This window comes from Cottoperca gobio, chromosome 19 (assembly GCF_900634415.1).
Source record: "Cottoperca gobio chromosome 19, fCotGob3.1, whole genome shotgun sequence".
Classification (NCBI taxonomy): domain Eukaryota; kingdom Metazoa; phylum Chordata; class Actinopteri; order Perciformes; family Bovichtidae; genus Cottoperca; species Cottoperca gobio.
Window position 1 is genome coordinate 12,181,545 of NC_041373.1, and position 27,272 is coordinate 12,208,816.

Sequence of the window (27,272 nt, forward strand, 5' to 3'; positions counted from 1 at the left end):
ACACATTCACACATGCACACACACAGACACAGACACACACACACACACACACACACACACACACCGTAATGTCTTGTCACATCTCCATTTTATAAAGTGCCTGTGTGCCTACCCCTGAACCGTGACGCCACGGTTTTGTTTCTCGCTCCCTTTCTTGTCTTCCCCCCCCCCCTCTTCTCCCTGTCGCCCACTGTGGATTTTGATTAAGAGTAATATGTAAATGACACCGACTAAATGTAAAATCCCGGGGCCAGGAAGGAAGTGCCAATTGAAATAGATGCTTCAGTGCCCGTAGACAATTTGGAGGGCGGCTCTCAGGGCGGCCGGCAGTTACTAGAGAGGGGAGGCCTGAGAAGGGCTGTGACGCCGACTGTAACCAATATTTCTGCATATGTCTCCATTTTGTCAAGTCTGATTATGGGAAGAGGAGGAGGATCGCGGGGGGGTCAGCTCGCCTAGCATGTCACCCAAAGCTGTCCAGAAATCATTCATCATTCCCTCCTCCTTCCTTCTTTCACCCCCTCTGCTGCTGAAGTAAATAACACACTTATTTCAATATTATCATATTAATGTTAAAGTTCAGCTGTCACCTAATGGGAAGACTTAATCAGACGTAGCATTTTAAGAAGCAAGCTGCCACCCCCCACACCCTCCTACTCTCCAGCCTCCTCTCTTGACGTGCCTTTCCTCCTCCTGGTTAGCGCCCCGCTCAAATCAGGATTTATGAGGGCCTTCCAAAGTGGGGCCCGGCTGCGAGCTTCCTCAACTATCGCCTTCCTTTCTGCTTGATGGGAGCAGCACGACATACATCCCCCTTGTCATTCTTTTTTTCTTCTTCTTCTTCTTCTTTTCATTTCTCCGCCGTTTGAATAAAAGAAAGTGTGTTTTGTTGTAAGCTTGTGGACTGGAAACGTCAAATCTGAAGTCATTTATAACCAGAGACAGAGAACTGAGAAGTAAGTTCAGGATGGTTCAATGATATCTTATCCCACCCCACCCCCACCCCACCACACCCTCTTTTAGGCAATTTGTCCTCATTTTCTCATTCATTTCATTATTTGCTCGCCCGGTTTTCCTGCCTTTTTGATTAATTGTGTGTTTGTGTGAGATGTCAGAGCAATTGTAGTTTCTTTACACTGTTGTTGGGGTTGGGGGGGGGGGGTGGCTTGCTTTGTCGCTCTCCACTTGTTTGTCTCAGAAGCAGTGTGTGGATTTACGTATAGGCCTAGCAGGACTTTTACAAATAGGTGAGCAAGTGGAGTAAACATTTCCTGTTCTGTATTATAACCTCGCTTATGACACAAACCTGAGGTGGACACACACGTGTTTTTTTTTTTTTCAACAAATTATTTTGTTGAATTATTTGTTGGTGTTTATTGTAACGCAGCAATTAGCTATATTTGAAATGTGTCATATGTTTGTGCTGGCCAAGAGACAACAGTTTCACATCAATAACAAAAGAGAGATTTAACATTTTATAGCCACTGAACTGTGGTCGTGAGCAGATGCATAAATACTGCAACAATTGTTAGTTGGTCTTGAATGGTGAACAAGTCGGCCTTCATCCGTGGTCAGACAATTAGACTTCAGCTTGTGCGTGTGGATGGATGGAGGGAATTATCGTGATCCACATGATAAACGGTGTCCCTTCTTTTAAATTCACACCTCTTCTTGAAATGTCTTGAGGATGGTCTGAGGATTTCACCCCAGCTGAGAAACAATTAGACACTCATTAAGCTAGCTGTCAGGGTTCTAGAAAGCCAATTAACTTAAAGACTCTGTGAATATCACTTCTTTTTAAGAAGCATTCAGAAACACGCACACATCTCAAATAGCTGTTGCTTTGTTTGAAAATGAATCTTTACACATTTCGGTGAAACTCATCACTTCCTATGAGGGTAATTAGAATGAAACACTGTGTATAGGTGCTGTTGATTGTCTGGGTCGTGGTTGATAACTAGTCTCACTCACATAGTCTCTGTCTCACGTCAGCTGTCCTCATTTACTTAGTGGATGTCAGTGATCTAGTGGTGGGCATCCAGGGCATCCGCTCTTAGTTAATTTTTAATTCAATATTCTGAAAATCCTTTGGGTTTTAATTATACCGTGACAGGCACAGTGATCCCAATGAGGCAGAAAGGCAATCCTGATATTATATTAATATCTATGATCATCAAATGATCTTTTATCATTTTTATTTGATTTCTGTTTAGCACCACCACGGGTCCTTTTTGTATCACAGAAAACATTTTTGGCTACAGCATTTGCCTTTTTAGCAACTTTGATTGATTGGTTGAATTTCTTATTAAAAATGTCATTTTTTTTTGTTTAAATGTCTTGATATTATAGGATACATAAATACTTTGTGTTATAGGGAAATGCAATGTAAAATATTAACGGCACCATAATCCCATAAACAGGTACTCGTCAGCATCTTGGAAAAGAACTTGTCAGTCTTTCAATATCCTAAATTCAGGTCGTGGTGACATTAAACACTTTCGAAGATTGCTCCATTGAAAGTGGACAAAACACAGATTTATCGGGGACTGAATTTTCCCAAATTGTAAAATAAGATAAGGGGATGGATGTCTTTTATCATTCAAGGGCTTTTAGTGGTTCTGTAAAATAAAGAACACCAAAACCCACCAACTTGAGCAAGGATTTAATCCCCAAAAGTTAAATATTCTTTTCTTTGGGACTCGATCAGGCTGATTAGCTGAACTCTCATGTCAAAGGATTTATGTATGTAAACTTTGTTTAGTGCCTTGAGAAGGGTTACAGCTCACAGTGTGGATCACCGTCCCTGATTTAGAGTAGCAACAGTTCTTTTAATAAGGTATCTGTTGTTTCCATGACAAACTGACACTATGGCTTCCTTGTAAATACAAATGGCCCTGTGACTGCAGCGTGAGCATTCCTGCTGCTTTACTGAACATCTCAAGCATCTAACCCTCCACGGGCAGATCAGTTGGGAGTGGGATGCGACTCCAGACCCAGTTAGGACCACTGGGGCTCCTGGCAGCTTCACGGAAGGAGGGGGCACAGTGAAGGGCAATGAAGCTGGGAGGATGAAGGCGGGGGGGGGGGGGGGAGAAGGAGGATGTATATTTTCAAGCAAAGGGGTTGTCTGCTCTCGCTGGCAGCTGATCCCACATGCAGGTGGTTGACTCCGTCGCCAGGCAGATCAAAAAGTCAAGGCCCCGGGTGGACCTCCCTTTGAAATGGGAATGGGGCCTAGATATCAGACAGAAAACATAAGCAAGCTCCCAGCCACAGAACAGCTCCATATTCATGGCTGGGACTGGCAGTAGCGACGGGCAGGCAAGATGGACACAGTATCAGCCTTCAGAAGAGGATTCATGCACACTCTGGACACTGATTAAGAGATCAGCCCATGAGCCGGAGTGAGGATGCTGCAGTAGCTCACAAGCTACCGAGACACCAACTTCCCTTTCTTGACAAGCTGTCTTAATGTGTGGCACAGTTAATTTCTAGTACAACCCTCTTAGTCCTGTCATACTGTTGATCATTAACTGATATAGAAATGAAACCTTTTCATGTGACTAATTGGCAGAAGAATACGTACAGCTGTAAATTTTAAAGTTTCCTCTTTTCTTTTTCTTTTTTGTTGCTGTTTGCTCGGCCCTAATGAACCCACATGCAAACAATGTCATGAACCAAGAGACCAAAGTGCATGGGCCCAGAAAAGCATCTGGAGAGGGGAACTTTTGATTCCCTAAGATCTGTAAGTTTAGCCTTTTTGCTGTGTTATTGGCAAACATATACTCTCTCTCTCTCTCCATCCGTCTGTTTAGAATATTAACTACTGGGATATGTAGGTCACATAATTAATGGAATTCAACTCTACCAGTGAGCTGTGGTGGGATCCGAGTCTTGGGGCCCGCTTGAAGTCTTGTTATGAAGTTGAACAAAAAGATTAGAATTTTTTTAATTGAAGCTGAAAGATGGGGCAGATGCAGTTCAGTTTTTTACTTTTAATTTATTTATTTGCGTTATCCTAATTCAGGGTGAGAAGTGCAAAGGAAAAATGTCATTACAATGTGGTGGGGTTAAGGTTAGGGTTAGGGTTAGGAGACCCAGTGCAGTATAGTGACAGGATTTCTGGCACTATCCTCTACCATTATACCTACCGTCATATATTTCCTCTTATTCTATGTTTCATGAGAATACTGGCGTAAACTCCATGTCTGTGACATTGTGTAAGTCATGTTTGCCCTATTTTACATTCTATTTTACTTTGTGCTACAGCTGAACTCATCACAGTAGCCATAGCCGAGCTTCGTGTTTCCTGTCCCGAGAGTGGCAGATCGCTCCCAGTGGATCCCGCTCTCTCTGATCTCCTCTACATGTTGCTGCCACGATAATTCCATGTAGCACATTTAAGCACATTGCCTTTGCTTTGCAATTTGTTCAGCCTGGCATCATTACCACCCCACTCAATCCCCTGCCCCCCACCACCCCCATATTGCTGCATCCCTCTGGGTCGGTCCTATCCCTGGCCTTTTCTGCCACCTCCAGGGAAGCATTCTGTGCTTTTTATGTCCAGTCTGTTTTTATTCTGGCAAAGGAGCAAAGTGCCAAAACATGAATCGTATCTGCCCTCACCGCAACCCCTCGCTAAACTTTTTACACGTGAAGATGAACGCAGCTGTTGTGTGTATGTGCGTGCACTTTATGGGTGTGATACCTGGATTAAGGATACTAGCCTGGAAAGGTATTTTGTGTTGATAGTGGTCGTTTTTACTGTTGGCAGACCTTGCTGGTGGTTGAGGCCCATCTGCTTTAGCAAGGAAAAGCGAAAAGAGTTTTCTCAAGGCAAATTTATACTTTTTACATCATCATCATCATCATCATCATCATCACGAGGGTCTGTGTGATGAAGTCATTTCCGTGTCTTCGAAAGATCGGAAGACTGAAGGACATACGATTTAAATTTTTTGAGTATTGGTGATAAGTCTCTCCTATGATTTTATCCAACAGGTAACCCTATATCGATGGTGTTCCTTTTCTAGAGAAGATAAAGACATTTTTTATATTAAAATACTGTCTTTAATTAAGATATATTAATGTTATGCTATTGCTTATGTCAGATAAGTGTCTTGTTTGGAGATAATAGAAACTTTTGTGTGTGTGTGTGTGGTGTCTGTGTGTGTGTGTGTGTGTGTGTGTGTGTGTGTGTGTGTCTGTGGCTACAGGCTGCTGCTGGGACAATGACAGGGTGCGCCTCAGCCTCATTACTCGCTGCTCCTGAGCCAAACAAGCACCACTGCCACCTCTCTCTCTCTCTCTCTCTCTCTCTCTCTCTCTCTCTCTCTCTCTCTCTCTCTCTCTCTCTCTCTCTCCTCTCTCCCTCTCCCTCTCTATCTCTCCCTCTCCCTCTCCCTCTCCCTCTCTATCTCTCTCTCCCTCTTGCTTTATCTCTGTCTGTTTCACTCTGCCTCCACCTCGCCCATTAGAGAGTGCTGATGGGACGCTTTTTGCAGAAAGGAAAAGATACACACACACAAGCCAAAGCTGTAGAAGAAGGGGTTGTTGACAAGGGCAAAGACGTGTTGTTGTTTTATATAAGGGATGCATTTGTCTGTTGAGGATTGACTCGCTTAACTGGCTGCCAGAGCCCCTTTTTTCTCCCCTACATATCTCCCTCTCTCTATTATCTAGTCCATAGCGGGCTTCTGTTTTTTTTGATAGATCAGGACAAAGTTGAATTGTAATTATTTCAAATATGTTGGTGAAACAATTGTCAGAGTTGGAGAAAGAGAGCTAGCTTTAAAGATGTGAAAGAGTGAATGCTTTCTCATTCATGTTAAGGTAGAAGGCATTCCCAATCAAAGCACAACGAGCAGAAAGTTCAGTCAAATCTTGAGTGAATCTGCTATATCAGCACAATTAGCTAGTCCCTGAATGGAGCATCAAGCTAGAACTTTAGAAATAAAAAAAAAAACAACAACACCCTTTTCACCATGACTTCACCAAATACTCGAGGGGTCAGCCATCCATGACATTGAGGTGATGCTTCGTTCGACCTCGTTCATACCATCCTAGTTGGTAGAGCTTCTTTTTTTCCTCCTCCTTTAACCCTGACAGACTGTCGTTCTGACGAGATGACTGGAGATCAGTGGCGCTCTCATCCCTTGAAGTGGCTCCAGGTGTCACTCCAAGGGTACCCGCCCTGTTTGATCTGCCGTCGAGCGCCTGTCGGGCCATGGCACCCTCTGATTTCCCGGTCAGAGGGGAAAGAGGCTCTCCTGTCCAAAAGTTCCACTGCTACTTTTGAGTGACAGCGAGGCAGAGGGAATGGCGGCTGTAGAGCAAACCGTGGCCATAACCGTTTTTGGAATGGACAGTTTCCTGTTGTCATCATTCCCTCGCTCCCGTTTAGCAGCTATAGGGAACCCTTGCACACGGGGGAGCATTGTATAGAGGTGATCTTGATTTGATACACTAGGCCCCAGCAGTCCAAACAACAGAAAAGAAAAGAAAGTAAACATCAGATGAAAGAAAACCATTTTCACTGATCACGCTGTGGGCCTTGTCTTAAGAAGAACAAAAAAACATCCTCTCAAACATCTTCAGATGCTGTCCAAAGGAGGTCCCTGTCTTCACTGAGGAGCTGCACAAACAAAAAGGACACATGAAACAAAATGGAGGAATGGAGGTATATATCTTTTCAGCAAACATAGATGCCTGCATCCTTCCTCCCTTTCATTTTATTATATCCGTTACAATTTTTTCCCCCCACCTACTGTGAGCCTCTTTAGAAATTACAGGTGAGATCTCAGTCTGTGGCAGGGCCTGCCTTTCGTCTAGAGGGAGCAGGGGGAAGGATGGGGGGGTTTAGAGGGGAAGGAAAGACTGAGAAGGAGAGGAAAAAGAGATTCATGCTTTGCAGTACTGCTGTGTTGTTTGTGGCACTCTTCCCTTTGTGTGTCTGGCGATAACTTATTCAGCACAGGGCCATTCATCCAGGGGTTGAGCGCGGGCGTCCGTCAAGACGGAAAATAATGAGGCGACAGCAGCGCAGAGGATAGCTTTCTCCCTCCGCCTAGGTCGCCCCCTCCTACTCCTCCTCCCCTTCTCATCTCCTCCTCCTCCTAGCCTCCCATTATCAGCCGATTTAAATAGATAATAGGGGGCCTTCTTCTGGACATTTTGAAGCAATTAGAACCTATCACATTGTCTCTTATTTGACTGTTGTTCCCTCCCAGCAAGCCATTGTGCATACTATGCAACAGCTGCCTGGAATATTGTGGAATGCCACAGCATTACTGGATGCCAGTATTTGTGTCAAGGAGAAAAATGGCAATTTGGTTTCCTGTATTTTCGCAATAGACTCTGTACCCATATGCGCATGGCGGGCATTGTTCCATGTTGAGCCATGCCAGGACATGGCATCCCTATGCCATGATTAGTTGCTCTTGGGCTTGCCAGGATAAAGTGGCTCCTGGCCAAACACTTGCACTGAACATACCTTCCCTGCACTTTCACTCAACTCTCATTTAATTCTTTCTCTCGCCATCTTTGTCTCTCACCAGTCCATTTTGTTTGCTATAATCCTACAGTGGCATACAACAGTGGCAAGGGGAGACCTCAGCCCCATGTGCTCTTGGACTGCACTAATCTAAATTATTGAACGTGATAACTTAATAGGAAAGCATGTCCAAAGGGGCTCAGGGTTCTAGGTATCTACTGTGTATAGTTTTATTCCCAACTAAAATATTTAAGTTGTTCATAACAGTAATAGTCTCAACAAAATACGTCAGCTGTCTAAGTCGTGTTTGCATCAGGATAGATGGTTAAGTATAGTTTGTGCTGTCATTGTTGTTGCCCCTCAGATCTCTCTTTGGCAGGGTGCAAGAGCTTGAAATATTTACAGATGCTGAATTTTGACTTGTTTTCTTTTTTTCTTTTTAATATTTTCTTCTAACCCATCAATCATTTACTGCGCCTCTGTATGTCTGTATCTCATCCTAACAGACCCCCAGGATGGTGCAATGAAACAAAGGCGGTACAGTGTTGCCATGTTGTTGATGGCATAAAAGATCCCCTTTTATCACAATGGGCAAAACAATAAAAAAATAAATAAAAAAAGAAGACTACTTTTTTTTCAAGAAATTGAAAAGGTTGGAAGGTAGGCATCAGGATTCAGGAGGAATTCTTGTCTAAATAAGCATTGGTCTCTTTTATAAGCAAAACGCCTAACCTTGAGTGCTTTTATACTAAACACAAAAATAGATTTTTTTTCTATCCCAAAGGCTGGAGGCAAACGGACAGACCCCATCACCCACCCATCCCTTACTTTGGTTTGGTGGTGTTTGCTGTGGAGGGCATTCCATGGTGTGTAACACAACAGTTTTGACAAGAACTTTAGAAAACAGGGCTTTAAAAATATCGTATTTTCCCAATCCAATCTCACAATGCTATTACACAAAAAATGTAATCTCAATAATTTTTGAATTCCCTCTATTTTCATATGAAAATTCTTGCATACAAGTGTCTCAGGCAAAAATAAATAAACTAAAAGCTCACAAAGTGCAAAGTAAAATTGTGCCTTTTTTGTTCTTGGGTCGTCTAATCATTATATTTCAGTTCAATAGTTTCTTTAGTCAATAGCAGTAAATAGTGACATTCCATCTCACCTTTTGAAGCTTTATTTGCATTTAATCAAATACCCATCGAAAATAGTACAATACCCTATAATACCGTGGCAATTCTGTAGTGTTTTGTCAGTTAATAATTTATAATACTATAGATAAGATTTAGACTCTTCGTTTCAAATAATCTTTATGTGATCCAATATCATCAGTTTCGTCATGGTAGTATAACAAGTAAATCACTTCAGACTGTTGTTGGGCATTGTTGACCCAATTCAGCTTGGTCATTGACCCTTTAGAAAATGACTGATGTTCATACAAAGAGGCCATCATTTTAAACTGCCACTACAGCAGCCTATAGACTGAATGTCAGCACTGCAATGCTAGCTGTTTAAGGCCTTGGTTTTAAATTGTAGTAGCTTAGATCATGTTGAAATAGATTTATGCAGCTACAGTATGTTATCCATAGCCTCACTTAAGCCCTCTCTCTTACGAGCTGATTCATGCTGGGTGATACTGTACGATATGTAAAATAATGGTTCTTGGATCATGCAACAACAATACTGGTGAAGATCTATGCTATTTCTGCGTAATGGCCATCCATATGCAATGTCGTCATACAAATTACCAAAGGCTTAAATTTGATAATTAGAACAATTTATATAAATCAATAAGTTAAAACCAACAACAAGTAGAACTTATTCTTTGGGTTGTATGTGGGCCAAACAGGATGTCACCTAAAAATGTTTGAGTGCCCAGTATTTCTCAGATTCACAACATCACATAGTTATTTGAATTAACAGACTCTGAAAATGACTTGGGGTATGACCACTTACATGTGTTTAATGATGTTGTGTGGATGTAGACGATTGAATTATAACTAAACACCACTGAGACACTATTTCTCAGAGTCAATTTGAAACACGGCATAGTTTTGTTTGTTACCATGAGTCTCTCCGTAGATGCCTTTGACCCAGTAGTACATTCCAGTGAAAGCATGGTTGGACATCAAATTGTAATTTTCCTCCCTCTCATTGATTCATATTTAGTGATGTTGAAAAGGTCTTTTTCATGATGGCTGCCTCAAACCATCATCTGTTGTAGCCAAAATCGTAAGGACAAAGCAGAGTTATGCCACAAAAGCCTGTACAACCTTGATCAGTAGAGAAAACCCCAGTGAGGTCCAATGCCCATAGAGTCCATTTTTAGTCCAGTGACCATAGGACGTTTTCTAGATGTTGTATAATTAGACGGTATGCAGTTAATCCCAAGGGACTGTTTGGCAGGCGGTCTTACTTTTTCACTTGTGTGTAATTGTCTTAAGCTTTTCAATTATGGCTTTACAGTTATTCTTCTTATTGCTTCAAAAAGTGTTGACAAATATAGTCAACATCTATTGTAAGGGGTCAGTGGACACACACCTTGATTTGCTGATGAATTTTGAATAATTCTGAAAAGGGATTCTCTCTTGACATACCCTGGCTGAGAAATTTGAGTCAAGTGCAGTACACGTTCAAGCCCTTGGCCTGGCTTGGGTTTTGGGGAGTAAACCAGCCTTGCACGGCTGGTAATGACAGGTTCCATGTTGCCCATGGCTTGTGGCCCACTGCACTGTTTGTTTGGAGAGTGGTGCTCGGCCGTGAAGTGCTGGCCCAGCTGGCAGCAGTTCCTTTGCCCCTTTGGCCCGATGGCTGGGTCTTGTTTGGCCCACACCATCCAGTCAGACTGGCATCCAGTAGGCTGTGGAGGAAGAGGTGGAGAGGGTGGGGGGGGGTTCTGACAGAGGAGAAGAGCTGTTGGCTGAGCACCCTGGTGCTAGGCCAGGCCTGCTGCCAACTAGAGAGAAGACTTCCCCGCTCACGCCACGATATTCACGTCTCTGTGGCGACAGGGATCTTAGTTTGCACCTCAAGGGTCAACATCATCCCATCGTGATCTGTCTCTGCTTGGACAGCCTTGCTCACAGAACAGCACTGAAAACTTTGCAAATATGTATTTTGATTTCTCCCTCTGTAGTGTAATGTAACACAAATATTGTTTTTTACACACACACACACACACACACACACACACACACACACACACACACACACACGGTACATACACTTTGCCTCCACAGTCCAAAGGTTCAGTTGCCCATATTGTATCTGCCAAAGTTCTTGCAGGGATGTGAAAATGAGAACTGCTGACCTATCAAGTCATTCCCTTCACAGTTTCGAGTTTTATTTTCAGGATTAGTTCCCATGATACTGGCAACAGGGGAAAGCTTATTACGGTCTATAAACATTAACAAAAATGATCTAAAACAAATTTGCAGAAAGTCATGAAAGAATCTTGTGATTTTTTTATTTGTATTAATATTATGCAGTTGGGTTCAACAAGAGGCAATGAACTCTCATCAAAGGTAAGTCTTTCAATGTGCCAGTGACTGTAAGTTAAGTAGTTAAAGAATAATGTACAACATACAGCTGATTTGAGCAACAAGCATAACAACTACTGTACATGGCCCGTATCTTAGCCTGCTAACTACAAAGATAATCCTTACACAAATATCCAATTCTTTCTGAACCATAACTTAAAGCCTTGAAAACCATTGCCTCTCAGAATATAGAGTAACTTTGTTTATTTTCTGAGTCGTTTTTAGGTCACATGGACATCCTGTCAGCCACCGTGTAAACTTTAAACCCCAACCCGTATTCTGATGGCGCCAGGGCTAACATTGCTTCAGTGTTAAAGGGAAGTTGTGAGGACATTGATGTCTTGGCCTAGCATCCTAGTGTCATTTTCCCAGCCTGTTTCTGGAGCCCGCCAATCTCCTCATTCTCCTCAGCTGACCTGAATGCATCACTGACTATCACACCCATGTGAGGAGTCTGATATCCCAGCCAACAACAAATGTTTTCCTACCGTTACCATTGCATTACTATTGTACACAGCCTTCGTCTTTTGACCTGGCTCACACCAAGACTATGTCGGTTAGATGTTTTGCCTGGCTCTTCAGGCCAAGGCTCTATTTTATTTAACAAGACGTCGATGCACATCCATCCCATCTTAAAGTTTCCCTGTGGTATAGCATTTCAGAACAGACTTGACATAAACCATTTCTAAACACTGGTTTCATTTCACCAATCTTTAATTACATCGTTTGGTAGAAACCGAGGTACAGAGTTGAAGCAAAGCACCATGTTAGCGAAGCGTATAATAGTGAGGGATACCACAGCCAGAGGACAGTGGGTTGAAAAGAGGGAAAATATCGTACACAAACAAATGCTGAACAAAAGCTTATGGTACGTAGCATAGAAGATGGCTTGGTTGACTTTTAGCATTTTAAAACTATTTCATTTGTGATGGAACGTTATCAATTGAGAGATTTGTCAGAATATCTTGAGGTACTGTTAATTGACTAATTTGTGCATAAGCTACTACATAGTACTATAAACTTAGAAGTTGTCAACACAGCCGTGATCTTTGAGTAAACCTCAACACGTAAAGCAAACAGTCTACATTCCATATTCAGGCATTAATTGTCACTCAGTAAGGAATGGAGGATTCACGACTAATGCCAGCGCTATTACAGCATTGTAGCATTGTAACTAATTAAATTGGTGTAATTAATTTGTGCCTGTCTTAAAAAATGTTCCCACTGTTACCTCATTGCTCAATTTATTTCAGCTTTGTGCCAAGAGACCAGCCTTGGTGAGTCAATTAATTGTAGGTATACAAACCATTGGGTTGCATTCCAGTTGCACAGTGTTTCAGTGTATTATGGAGCCATGAAGAGTATCATTGTAGCCCAGAGTGATGGTTAAGCCTTCCTCCAGCTCTGTGACAAAGGCGGCTGTGAGGTCGTGCTCGAGTCCAGAACTATCAGAGCTATCAGTCCAGCAGAGAAAGAGCACAACAACAAGCCCTGTCAAATAATGGTGTCAACACTGGGGTTGTTTAGCTTCATTTGTGCAAGGAATGTCCTTGGTTTAATGGTGACATGTCGCTGTCTATTGACTCAATGGGTCAGATTTTACCCTGTTGTTGATTCTGTTTCTCTCTCTGAGCGTGTTTCGCTGTAGAATGGTATATTGTAGTGTATGCTGTACGTCGATTTGAAATATTTCCCTTTCCTCTAACTTTAAAAGTGCAGAAAGGTCAGCTGTAAAGGAAAGTTGGCCTAAAGACATAGATGTGGGAGGTGACATGATAACTCATGTTTCACTGAAGCTTTTCTTGCCTCCCACTGAGACCTGTATTGTTTAAGACTGATCCCAGAGTTTATTCCTCCTTGTTTATTAAGTTTGGTTGTAGTTCATTCATCGATATTTAGAAATAGGCATGGCAGATGTATTGTCTCTGAGCTGAACTCACAAACCTTTTAATCGCTTCTTAGTGATCTTAATATTTGATTGGCCGACACCGCTGCTTCTGTGAAAACGTTTGCTTATTAAACATGGCTTTTTCTACAAGCACTTCATAGTTTTGAGCAATAAGATCTGTTTTAAAATAGGAGGGTGGGAGGGAGTTCTCATTGTTAAGTGTGGCCTTGCTGTTATGAAGGAGTCTTTCCGGCACTGAGACTCCTTATTATTGAGCACCCTCTGCTATGTCTTACCCTCTGAGTTTCAGCACTTCCTCTACCTGACTGGCTGGATAAAATGATTTATTTTCTCCGCTCTTCTTCTCTAGTCAGAATATTGCTTCCCCCCACCATGCCACATCCCCCTCCCTCTCTCCTAACGGTAAACATTAAGATCCAGGAGTGGATCAATGGCTGTTATCCTTTGATGTGCTAGGACGCATTACGAGCGGTGAGTTCTAATTGGAGCAGAGAGCTGAGGATCAATGTTGTCTGTAATTGCCTGACACAGGGATGGGTGTGAGACTTTATTATCATTAATATTTAGACATGATGTGGGAGGAACCAGCCGAGGCTAAATGTACAACGGCGGTGCAAGCCTTTGATCTCAGAGATAAGCAGATCGATTGAGGGTTGGTAGGGGGTGGCTGAAGGTAGAGAGGTCGCGGAAGTGCGGCAAGCTGGACGAACGAATTAGCGAGGCCTGCACCCTGGATTTTATCGGATTTCTTGGGGAAGTTTCCCTTCGGCTCGGGAAGGGTCATGCTAGGCATCAGTCCTCCCCATAGCTAAAATAACAGCCTGGCATCTGGTCAGCGTCAAGGGAGGAAGTAGGTTTAATTTCAAGTTCAGAAATTGGAGACAACCATTATATTTACCGAGTGGATACCATTATGCATTAATTAGTTCTGAAGTTACTGAAAGAGCAAGAACGTTACAAAATAACCATGCCCTTGTTTAGGCGTTTTTGTAACCTCACAGGGTTTAGTTTTCGCCATGATTCTTACTACTGTAGGAAAGTGAGAAGAAGGAGGGATAAGGAGATATTTAGTGTTTGTCTTTTTGACAGGGTCCATTGTTTGGGAGACGTAACAGAATATGACGGAGGAAGAGGCCCGACTGGGCTCGGGGCTTCTTCCTCTGTGTCAGCAAACACAAGATGATGTTATCTAATCTTATGGGTAAAGGAGGGGGTTAGACTGTCTGATGGAACCCTCCCTGTCTAGCAGCGTGACCAGAGGGGGCAGGGACTATCCCCTGTGTCCGTGGAGGCTAAGAGCTCGCTGAAACTGTGAAGGCCCAGATGTATACGCTCAATTCTGTCTCCTCTGTTTTTGTCCCCTGGTTCCCCAGGGACTGATACCTTAATCATTGTACTTAGCGGGACAAAGATGGCTAACAAGGCCGTACAACAACACGTGTGTTAGTTTTCATGGCTTGGACCTGCTGCCTCATATTAAACAGAATGAGAAACCCGGCAGGATCCAGGTCAGCAGGGATAACGATACTGAAAAGAGATTAAGTGAGGTGGGGATGTGTTGTAAAATGACACAGACTTGACTTTGACAGCCAAATTTTCCACAAAGTCCACCAATCAATTATTCAAACATATCATTTCTTTACGTAACACATTTTATACAAGACATGGAGCTCAAAGTGCTTTACGGTTTGAAACACAGACGAGTACAGGTGAAGATATAAAAGACAGAAACAAAGGGTCCTCTGTGTTCATCCAGTGTATATCATAAATAAACAAATGACCCATTGCAGTATCAACCATTGTTTTCATCACATTTTGGGTCTAATTATATGAAATTAGGACACTGTTTATTGTTTATTTGGATCCCCATTAGTTATTTCCTCGTCAACAACTACTGTTGGCATCAACTACTCTTCCTAGGGTTCATATTAAAAGCATACTCTATAATTATGTTGTAATGTTGAGCTACACGCAGTTAATAATACAGTGTGTTTTGGAGAGCTGCATTATTGATGGAAAAGTTGCACAAACTAAGAAAATGAGGCCCTTGACAGAAATTCCTCAAATTGAAGTAGATATTAAGTCAACAGATCTGATTATGTAACATACTTAGTAAAATAGAGTAGCTAACTTCTACTTTTCTCTTCTATGCATCCTCTCAATACTGCTTTCCACTTTTAAAAATACAAGCTTACAGTTGTTAAGCTTTTGTGAACAGTATTGATGATGAGGTCTGCTTTGTCTTTGCATTCATCGCTTCTCATTCATGTGTACATGCCTAACAGTACATTGTGCAGAGGCTAGTACCATTGTGGAAAACCTCAGCGTTATGCAACAAATGTCCCATTGTGTAACATTTCTATCATTACACCAGCTTCAGCAGTGTTAACACATATATGTATCTATTGTGTGTTGGGTCTGCACATGTGTACAAAGCATGCACTGTCTATAAACCTATGCGGTAACCAAAGACTGGTAAGTCTTCTCAATTTTAACTTCAAACTATACACTACACTCATAAATAGTAAACATTGTAAGGAAACACGGATATCTTGGCAGTAAAGAGCTGACGTTTGCCATGTACAGCTTCGCTTTTCATCAATATAGAATACCAGTGTTCTTGTCTCTATAAATATCTGCACTAAGGCCAGCGTTTGTGTTTTTACCGTCACAGCTCAGTGTTTTCAATGTGCCCATATTTTCAAAGTTCTTGTTTAGCCTCTTGTAAGATGCTCGTCTTTCGACAGTTAATGTTAAAAGTTAGCTCAGTATGCTCAGTACTTGCTATGCGCTCTTGTGTGCGTGTATAAATCTGAAGTGTGTTTGTGTGTGCCTGCCCGGATTTGTGTATTTGTCTTTATTTCTGCTTTGTGGGCTGTGTGTGTGTGTGTGTGTGTGTAGGCACACGCCTGAGTGCTTGTGAATGAGGGAGTGAGATAAGAAGGAGATGAAGAGGAGCTTTCTCACTCAGAGGCGTCCCCATCTGTTCGCCTGGGCCTAATTGTTCCTGGGTGCGAAGCAACTGTACGCGTCCCCTGTCCCAGAGTTATTTCTGTAACATTAAAAGAGCACCACCAGCGCGCTCCACATTATTGCCATGTAAATAATGGCACTTGGCTCGATTCCCCGCTAATGAATGTCATTTACTTTTCCAAACGAGGATTAATTATCGACCGAGGACCCCTCTCTCCTCCCAAAGGGAGCACGTCGCAATTAGCTGCCAAAAATGGCTGCTAGTATTTGTGTTTTGTTTTTTATATATGTCTGTATGTATGTAAGTGTGCATATGTTCCTGTGACATGGTGAATAACCTCTCAATTAACGTTCTGCTTAAGTCTGGGGCGTAACTGAGAGAGACCCAGGAGAAGTGAAGAGCAGCTTAATGTCCTTCTTTCAATTGAATGTACGATTTTCGGTTGGTGTTGGACATTGTTGTTGTGAAACTAGGGAAGAAAAAAAAAAGAGAGTTGTGCTGCTTCGGAGCCAGCCTCCTGGTTGCAAAATACGGCCAGGAAAACAAACACAGGCCTCAAATTAGATTTCCCAAAACATTGCATTCCCTCTCATTTTACACACCACTGTGGTCTGCAGACGAGAATAGAATAACCCGTGAAATCCAGTTCAGATTCTGAATGGCACAGTCAATGGAACACATGACAAAAGAGTTTGGATCTCTCCGATGACCCCATCCCTCTTTCAGACAAAACATTTTAATGTACCTACTTTAGGTATGTTGTGAAGTTCCTTTAGCTTATGTGGATTTGCTATCACTGATAGTCCAGTCCAGCTATTAAAAACGTTCTCCCCTTACTCTCACTTTAACTTCCATGTCAAATCCACCTCTCCTTCCTCGCTCTCGCCTCCTTTTTTTTCACCTCTGTCAAATTGCCTTTCCTTGCGTGGGCTATGTGAGCTGCTGCACTTAACCCAAATGAAGGAGAAGATGGGGATGCAGGTTATTTCTGTTGACAGTGGCACCGTTTGAGGTGTGGACCCCCTCCCGAGAACCTGAGACTTTGATAATGCTGCAGAGCTGAAAGTGTTAAATTCCAAAAGGCCCCGACTTCTAAAGGAGAAATATGAAGAGATCCATTCTGCCAGGTTTCAACCAACAAGCCATTTTCAGTTTTAGTCTAATTTTGTTGCAATATTCTTTTTTTTTTTTTACTTTCAAGTCATCAAGTCGCCTTTGACCGGCTGACCAAGGAAAGACTTCTGATTTAAAGTGACAATAACGATGTTCGTTAAAGATCAAATTCATTATTTTTATGTATCTCGGCAGGATGATCACTCAAAGACGTTTGCACATTTATTCCGTGGAGCGTTCACAAGAGGTCGCAAAGAATTCTGTGATTTGATTTGTCAGCTTTGCTTTATTGAACTACATCCCCACCTGCTTTGTTTACGTCAGCAAAGAGGCCGGTCGAGGTGAGAGCCGCCACGCAAAAAAAAGGGGTGCTTGTGTGTCAGTCATGCCCACAGAGAGACGGGGGTTATGATAATGGATAACTGTGAGAAAAGCTTGGAGGGAGGGAGTCTAGAAGAGGTGGCAGTTGGACACGTACTATACCATAGGCTGTAGTCATCCTCCCCCCCCCCCCCCCCCCCTTTTCCTCCATGTTTTATGGCTAGATTCTGTTACTGATCCCTGGCTCACCTCGCAGTGTGAAATGAGCAAGTCTCGACTATCCGCCTCACCCCACCCCACAAGCTCGCAGACACACGTGAGCGCAGCCAAGAATGGTGTTTCTGTTTGGGTCTAAACATGTGGAGGTTTTTTATGATCCGCTGAGTGTGTCATCGGAAATGCGTTCGTACAGTTTGAGGAAATGTTTGTGCGTGCACATTCAAGTGTGTGTTTTTATAATATCCTTAAGAGAGGTGGACTTTGCGTTACATCGTACATTACCTTTACAAAGCAGTTAGATGATCGCAGGGCCTCATGTTTGCTCAGTGGAAATGTACAATCCTAAATAATATGAAATATTCTAGCTCTTTCCTTACTTTCTTTCTGTCTCTCTCTCTCTCTGGGGAAGGGTGAGGGGGGGGGGGGCATGCTCCAGGCTGCAGCAGGATAAGCAGGTTCTGAGGAGTGCAAGAATAATTTTGGATCTGCTCTGTTTCATCATCTCCCGCTGTCAGAAGTTTGTTTCTGAAGCAGAAGCCTAAACACTTGCTTTCTCGGATGATGTGTCACAAGTGGCACTTTGTTGAGCTGTTGTATTCGTCTCTGGCAGGTTTTACATAGTGGGAATGAACAGGGATTGTGCAGCGAGCAAGTAGTGATCTCTGTTTAGTGTAAACCAGGGCTTTGTCAGAACTTGCATTCTTGTTGTGTAGTGTTTGTGTTTGATTTTGTTTTTGGGTGTGCGAGTTCCCACAGTCTCACCCAGACACTATACACCCGACAACAAATGAGATATTACCTTTTTATTTAGATTCAGGATATTGACTACTACTGTGTCATACTGTATGTACCATGACCAGGAATTATATCATGTGTGTGTGTGTGTGTACTTGTGTGTGTAATTTGTTGCTAAAAATACAGGCATGCAGGAGGTGTTATCAGGTAAAGCCTGCATTGGAAGATGTGTATAGGTGTGGATAAAGTAAAGGTAAACATGTCTACACTGTAGAAGATGCAGTAAGTTACATGCTTTAACCCAGTAGTCATTCAGTACATGTTTTCGTGCAGGTTTGCTTTGGAGTAGGAACCCTTTTGACATATAACTCTCTGTTACTAACTCAAACCCCTTGAAACTACCTGTGTAGTTCAAAGGAGTACGTTGTCAGAACCTGTGGAAGTGGATGTGAAGGAGTTGCAATGTTTTTTAAAGTGCCCGTGTGCATGAGGTTTAAGTGAATAAACAGATAAATAACCACCAGCCCTTGTAGAACGAGTCCCTCTGGCCACGGGCCAAACAGGTAATTCCTCCGGCATAGTTTTTGGAAGGGCCACAGCAAGCCAAGCCTTCCTCAGCAGTCAGACTGTCTGCACATTTCTGCCGCTGATGGCATACCAGGGGCGCCATTTTCCTCTCTGAGACAGACAAGCCGGAGGATCTGATTGGCCTTCCGCCAAAGCGCACTCACAAAGGCTCCTTTGACAGCAGGTCAGTCGGTTAACCAAGAGTAGGCAGAGGCAGAGGGAGAGAGAGGAGAGAGAGAGGAGAGAAGGAGAGGGAGAGAGAGAGAGAGAGAAGAGAGACAGAGAGAGAGAGATGGAGAGAGAGAGAGAGAGAGCGAGATAGGTAGCGATCTCTGCGTCTAATCTGCCTCGATAGACTATATCTAAGATATAAAAGCCAGGAAAAAAAAACCTCTCTTCTTCACCTCTTCAACCATAAAGCTTCATTAATCTTCCACCTAAAAAAAAGATGCACCTTCCTGTTTGTCAAAAAGGTAGATTTATTTTGTAATTGTGCGTGTTTTTTTTAGGGAATGCGTCACATTAGTGTCGCTCATTGGGACGACTGTATGCTGGCTACAAATCCACTTAGTCTCCGTGTGTGCATATCATTCAAATAAATAAGACCTATGCTCGTATGTGTGTTTTATGTGTAAGCCTTCATCTTCTGGGACATCCAGTGCTGAAAAACAAATGTGTTAAGTATGTACAATAATGTCATAATCTGCTGAATCTGACAATAATCGTTGAGTTAATAGTTCCTGCCTGAAATAATTAGATAATAGAGGCTGTTATTAAAACAGCCCCAGTATCTATGATGAATGTTTTATATTCTCGTTTCAGTATTTTTTTTGCAAACTTTGAGAAATTTCTGAAGTATTTTTGTCAGAATTGGTGGATGTTGCAAGTTTTGATTTACAGAGCAGAGATGGAAATGTTTGAGTGGAGCTCACTATCTAATACATAAATACTGAGTCTGCATTTTGACCGAGATGAATTTGCGCTCGGCTCAGCCATTAGCTCATCCTTGTTATGATGCTGATGGAGCCTCACATCTTATATTTTCATCATAAAGCTGTGTAGGAGCTGACACGGAAGCGCTTAATAGCTGCTGATGTTCTCCTGTGTGCTCCTGCGCTCATTATCTCTCCAGTCCAGGCCTTGCTTCTCTGCTTTCTCCTGCCGCCCATCTCCTCCCCTGTGTACCAGCCGCTTTGCATACGACTGATGTTTAAATGCTGCATTGTTAACTGACGTGGGGTAGCCCTTTGCTGACCCGGGAGGTATTTGCTCGTTTGATCATGGGGCAGCAGTTTTAATGTATCGAAGCAGCGCCGCTCCGTAAAGCCCCTAGTATAAGTCTAGATGGAGGACGAAGGCAGGACGGAGGGATCCATTGGTTGCTGGCCTGACAGTACAGAAGGAAGGTGATTATTAGAATATCTGTTGGTCAGCAAGGCCAGAGGGGACGCTGCTGACCCTGCACTTCCACTTATGCTGCGATGGTGGGTGTTGGTATTCCAGCGGGGTGTTGCGAGGGCAAAGACAAAGAACAGTGCTCTATTGACAAGCAGTTTCGATATTTCCATCGTAGTGTTTGAATATTTGAATGAAAGTTTGTTTCAGTCCTTGTTCTGTGCTTTGTCTGATCTGATTCTGAATCTGATTTGCGTCCTCTAAAATGGACCTTCCACTGCAGCTATTAGCTATTTATTATTTTTTTCAGGGAAAAGTTTATTTTCTTGGAAATGTAGCAATTGTCACATCCAGCCATCAATTATTTTTACAAAGTTATTGCCCTTAGTTTGTCTCAAAGACGGGAAGAAGTTAACCGAAAGGCTCAGAGTGAGTGAAAACCACCTTGCCTTTACATCTGTGTCACTGGACAATAATCCCTTATGGCCAAGCTGACAGCACAACAGAAGGAAGTGGTGAGAAAAAGCAACAAAAAAAAAACAATGACACAAACAGTGTACAAGTTTGTGTTTACACCTTGGGACCTGTGTATCAAGACCCTGTTTGTGCTGAAGCTACCCAGAGTCTGGCACCTCAGAAGAAAAATATTGAACACCCATACAACCTTCTAGCCTTTTCCTTACCCTTCGTTGCCCTTTTTTTTTTCTCGTTCTATACTCTTTTCTCTTTGGATCGTTTCTTGTGGGAAGTCTCTTAGAGCGGCAGTGACCACAGATACCGGGGGGGGGGGGGGGGGGGGGGGAACGAAGAAAGCCCACTTCGCTCGACTTCATCATTAATATTTGATGGGCAGTTCCCCCGTGAATTTCCTATAGCATTCCATAGTGGGCTTGTGATGTGCAGAACGTAAGGCTACAGATGGAGATGATTTTGTTTCCGTACTACGTTTGTCAGAAGGCGTATCTTGTCTTTCGATGTTCACAACACTAAGCGTGTCATTAAGGTATATCTTTTTCCTTTTAGACTCCCTCCTGAATAACCTTATTAACATGCTTTAGGTTAGCTCTCTCCTTCTATATCTATGTTAAGCACTATATGTCCTCTTGAGATCTCACAACTGGATTCTGCAAATATGGGTAGGCTCTTGCATTTCATAAAAGTCCCAAAGCAGCACAACTGCCCCTTGACTTTTGAACCGCGGTTCGCAGGAAAGCAGAGGTGAAGCAGCAATCTGCATCTCTCGTGGTGCCTCACACCCACACTGCTGCTGAGAGCGAGAGCGAGAATGCCACATGAGTTTACCTCTAGCGATGCAAGGAAAGAAAATAAATGAAGGAGAATTCTTGGTCGATTAACACAGGCTGTCATCATCGAGCCCTCAAAGTTCTTCATCGTCTCTTTCTGTTGCCCCCGATCTTTTCCCATTTTCTTGCTGCTTCGCTTCCTCTTCCCCCCCCCCCCCCCCCCCCCCCCCCCCTTCTTCTCTTCTTCTTAGTTTTTGTAGAAGGCTGACCCTGCGAGGCTGCAGGCCCTGATTAGCAGGGCTTCAGAGCTCAGAGTCTATTGATCCGGCCTCCAGAGCACTAACCAAATGTAGCTAGAGCAACAAGTCAATAATGCTGTTACTGCAACAAACCCTGTCACACTGGTGGCTCCCCCCCCCCCCCCCCCCCCCCCATACATAATCCAAGTGCTTATTTTTCATGGGTTTTGGGGGAAATATCTGCGGTGAGGCAGGTAATTATGATCCAATCAGTGTCACTCAAAGGGCCTGGTGGGCAAACTTCCTCTTTTTCTTTTCCTATCTGTCTCGTTCTCCTTTCTTCATGTAATTCAGGCCTTAGCGTTGGTTAACTGGTGATTTCCTCCATGTTAAAAACTGTTGCTCGAGTTTCCTCTGAACCATTATCCAACTTCCTTTTTCTCATCTCACCCAGCGCGACCCCTCCCCTCTTTTCCCCTCTCTCAGCCTAGACACCGGGACTAGGGAAGCTAGTCTGCAAATTTAATGGAACAGCATGGATTATTTAGACTGACTAAAGCCTCCCTTGTAGAGTCAAATGGGGGGTTGTGGGATGACATTACACCCCTACATTCTCTCTGTCTCCCACTCTCCTCTCTGTCTTTCTGCTCTTCTTACCTGTTGGATAAACCGATCTGTCCAAACGGGGTGTAACTGATGGTTCACATATTCCCGTGGCCCTGATATGAAATCCTAGCGTGGGTAGTCTGCATTCGGTCCGCGCCGACATGCAAACGTGACCTTTAACCTCTGGAGACCAACAGAGGAAGCTAGATTTAGTCGCCGTTTTACTGGCGGATTTCCTCTGCCGTTCTAGATATCTAATCTGTGGCAGATTTTAAACCAAGTTAGCAACTCCAGATAAAGAGAGGTCAGCCTTCCACTTAATGCTCCATTTCACTAGTTTTGGAAGTCTGTTGCTGTCACATCGCGCGATGACAAGACCTTCATAGCTTTCAGTTCTCTAGACTCCTCATACATTTGTCACATGCATCAGCATTATTTCATTCTTATGATCAGCAAGGAAGATAAAAAAAAAGGTTCATGGAAGAGTTTAACGTCCATGAAAAAGAACATCTTGCAATGCATACAGTTTACTGCAGTCTTTCAAAGTCACTTTGATTTCATCTTGGCTGCTAATGCGGACGTTTGTACAAATAATCTGCTTGTGTGTGATGGACTTTTCTTTTACGCATTGGCAATTGATGCGTGCAAAAGATGCACACATCCTTGTAAAACCGGTGATGTGAATAAACTTTGTCATAGACTTTTTTTTTTTTTTAGCTTACATGTGAAGGAATGTTTGCAGGCTGGTTTGACTTAGCCAGTGCGAGCTCTTTGTGCATTTGTATAGGAAGAGGGTCATGTTGTGTGGGTGTGCGTGCACTTGTATGTTCAGTGTGTGTGTATATGTTTTTGTGTGCATGCTGGTGGGCAATGTTGCAACACCATCTGTAAATGGAGACGCATACAGGATGCAGAGCAACAACAAAAAAAACCACACACGGGACTCGAAGCAAATATTTGGAGAGTTGATTTAAAATGGCAAACAAACACCACGCAGAGGAGCTTTCCTGACCAGTTAATAAAAAAGACTCAGACATAAACACTAATATCCTCGTCGCTTCTTTGTCGTGGAATCCTAAACAGACGTCTCTTAAGGCCCAACGAGTTTAAAGCATTTATCTGATGAATGGTTTTGTTTTTGAGAGGAAACCAGTTTAAGGCACCTCACAAAATGAAACTGTTGTGACAAGTGCTTGTGAAGATAAGTGCTTTGATTCCAACTTGTATAAAACAGTTTAAACTAATAGCTATGGGAGACGAGGCACGATAAGGAAATAAATGTTCAGTCTTTTCTCAATGACCACATTCTTCAAATTAAGTTGAAAAACAGTCCAATAAAGTATTTTGTGTCGTGACAATTTTTGACATTGTGAGGCAGAACATTTCATCAGTAACCTTTTTTTTTTTTTTTTAAAGCAGTCGGGTCAAATTTCCCAACAATAGAGCTGGTGTTCGGTGTCAGGTTGTGAATGCGTTACTCCGTACTTCTCCGACACGAACGGAAAAAAAACCTCTCTGTAAAAGTAACAACAACAAAAACACCCACTTTGAAAAGTTATGTAAAGAAAAAAGCTGTGCAATAATTAGATTAAGGAGCACTGTGTGATGCATAAGCAGACTCTTTCCTTCTTATCTGTGTCACTATGTTGTACCAATAACAAAGCATGCAGATGCCATTAACCGTTGCCTCAGGTGTCCTATGCTCCCGACGCATCCCAGCCTGTCTTTTTTTTTTTCTTATTTCCTTTTCTTTCGTGACTGAAATTGAGCGCCAGTGTCGCACAAATGATTTATGTGTTTTAATGAGATTTCAATCCTGAACAAACAATAAAAATTTATGGACATCATAGTTTTTGGAAGCCTGCAGCTCTAATGGCTAATGTTACGCCCATTTTCACCGGGGCCAGTAATCGGATCTGCAGCTGCCCCCCCCCCCGGCCCTCGCAGAATGTACACAAGGGGGATTTTGTATTTAGGGAATTCCTAGCAGAAAGAAGAAATGCTGAGGAATGTCATGTTATCAGGGTGTAGGAATATTGAATCTACGTGTTCTATAATCCCCCAAGTGAAGTTGTAGTTGAGTAGAGACGGCATCTGTTATGTGTTTATTTGCTCATAATTAGAATCCAGGCATACTGTGAGAAAAACCAAAGCAAACACTGAGCACAAATGGGTTTGTTCACACAAGTAATGGATCTGGATTTCCTTTCCATCCCAGGCAAACTTGACCCTGACGGAGGGAACTATAATTTGACTCCCATAACAAAATCCTACTCCTTGTGCGCATCGGTTTACATCCTGACGAGTTAAATATTTACTCTAATATCACTACAATTTAAAAAAAAAAAAACTGCCATGTTATCCAATGCAACATATGGCATTATTGCTAATTATTTGTTCCACGATCAACCACTTTTGGTACAATTACAAAGTTTGTTACCATACTGCAGTGGCAACCAGCTAATTATAAGGGCTATTAATCCTCATTATAAAAATATTTTAAAAATGTACATTTCTTAACTGAATTTTTTTCTTCCATTGTGAGCTCCTTAGCATTGAAACATATTATACAAAAGTAGGAGCTGATGTGATTACATAAATCTTGAATAAGGTTGTGTTCATCAGCCTACGTTGTCAATTATACAGTAAATAAGGGCTGTTGACGTATGCTACTGTAGACTGTAAACCAGTGACGGGACAAGCACATAGCATAAACATAGTAATGATAATAATAGATATAATAATAATATCCCCACACCCCTCCAGCAAAAGCGAGAAAAAAGCAGAGACAGGCGATATAATAAGCAATATCACTGAATGAAGGACGAAAGGAGGACAAAGATGAAGATGGAGATAGATGGGGAAGATGGAGGAGGGTGAGGGTTCAGGCAGGTAACCAGGCAGGGGAATGATCTGTGTCTGGAGCTCAGAAAAGCCACCTGTACATCACACCGGGATGAGGAGAAGCTGCAGCAGCCACAGAAATCGCTGCCGGCAAAAAAAAAAAAGTTCATAAAAATTCCAGACACAGCGGCAATGTATTCTCTCTTTCTCTTTTTCCTTCACCCACTCTGTATCTTTTCCGTTTCCCTCTCCAACTCCTTTTTCGCTCTCTCTCTTTTTTATTTTTTTTCACGTCTCACATACTCTTGCATATACACACACTCTCCTCCCACGCTGAGTTTCTCATTCTTTTTTTTTTCATCCTTCTCTCCATCCCTGCTCTCTTTCAGTCTTGTTCTGCCTTCCACTCTCTTCCTCCTTGCAACACTTTTGTGGAAGAGAACTGGGTCCCAGTCCAGGCTGCTGCTGGCCAGGGTTGTTAGCCCGCCAAATAAAAAATGGATGAACTTGTAGAGCCCCAGTGCTGTTCTCCTGCATCAAGTTGGTGGAAAGAGGGGGAGTAAAGTGAGAGACAGAGAGAGAGAGAGATTGAATCAGGCTGACATGAAATACCTTGCTCAGACCACGTCCTCCAAATCAAAACCTGTCCATCTTTTATGTCAGTTTTCTCAGTTGTGAAAAAATAATTTTGTCGATACAGGTCAAAAAAAGGTCGGTCTCTTTTAAGGGATCAATAATCTCAACAAAAGTGTTAAGAAACTAGTTATATTACTAGAAAAAGGGTTTATGAGAACAATTTGTCCACTGTAGTAAGATGTTTATCATGTTGGAATACACAGTGAGGTATGGATGGTTATACCTGGAGTATTTTTCAATATTTGTTTATAATTCATAATTCATCAGCAGATTAATCGATAATAATAAAAAAATATTTGTTGTCCACAAATGAAACATTTGACTATAAGCCTGTTGTACTTTACAAACATTGCTGACATAAGCAATCAATATAAAAAAATATCAATAACTAAGAAATACAGTGGGTTTTATCCAATCTGTCAATTAGTTGTTGGATTGACAGAGTTGCCCGTTTGCTTTACATTACGTAACAGATTTTCACATAACATAGATAACATGAGTTGTGTGATTTGTGTAGATATTTATATATACAGTATTACATCATTGTACATGGTCACTAACAGACTACACATCTATCTTTACTCTACAGTGTGAGCGTGTGACTGTTAGGGTGTGGGCAAGTTCTTAAATATTGTTTGTCTTCAGGGAATTACATGATGTTGGGCAATCTAAATAATTACACTAAACAGCTTTTAATTAAAGACCTACTCCAGCTGCGTGCGTGCGTGCGTGTGTGTGTGTGTGTGTGTGTGTGTGTGTGTGTGTGTGTGTGTTTTGAAAATCATCATTTATCTTGAACACCCCTTGGGGACAACAGGCAGAACATACGTTGCGAGATCAAATCTCTCCAGCAAACGGGTCAAGTCATTATATGTGCAGAGCAACGTGAACCCGATCTGAGTGTTCTGGATCGCTCTGCCTCATTCTTCCTCGTTTCATTCACCTTGATTGAAGCGTCGCACGTTTCTCACCTTTCCTCACGCAAACTGGATTGATGGCAGGCCAATCACCACCTTTTTGTTTTGTCATGTGGCAGGTGTGTGTGTGTGTGTGTGTGTGTGTGTGAACCCAAGACCAATACCAGTGTGTGTGTGTGTGTGTGTTCACATGTGCTTCTACGATGAAACATTTATTTGTATTAGTTTGTGATAACAAGTCGATGTATTAGTTAGGACTTACCCCCACCAGCGTTCTACCTCCATGTCCATCACTCAAACCATTTGTGAACACATTGATCCTTCCCTCCCTCCCCTCCCTCCCCTCTCCTCTCCCATGCTGTATATTCCCAGGGTTTGGAGGGAGGAGAGCCAGAATGGCTCAGACAGCCATTGATTTTTATTTTATTGGTCTACTAGTGGAAAGAGGAGGGCTAGGGGAGGGCCTGAGAGATGCAACTCTTCTGAGTTGCAAGTTTCTTCTTTGTGTGTGTGTGTGTG

General features: G+C 42.5%; 1 protein-coding gene across 4 annotated transcripts in view; it reads left to right on the forward strand.

Annotated features, from left to right (window-relative positions):
* The window catches only part of vti1a (vesicle transport through interaction with t-SNAREs 1A), a 110,056-nt gene that overhangs the window by 75,661 nt on the left and 7,123 nt on the right, over nt 1-27,272 (forward strand). The window lies entirely within an intron of this gene.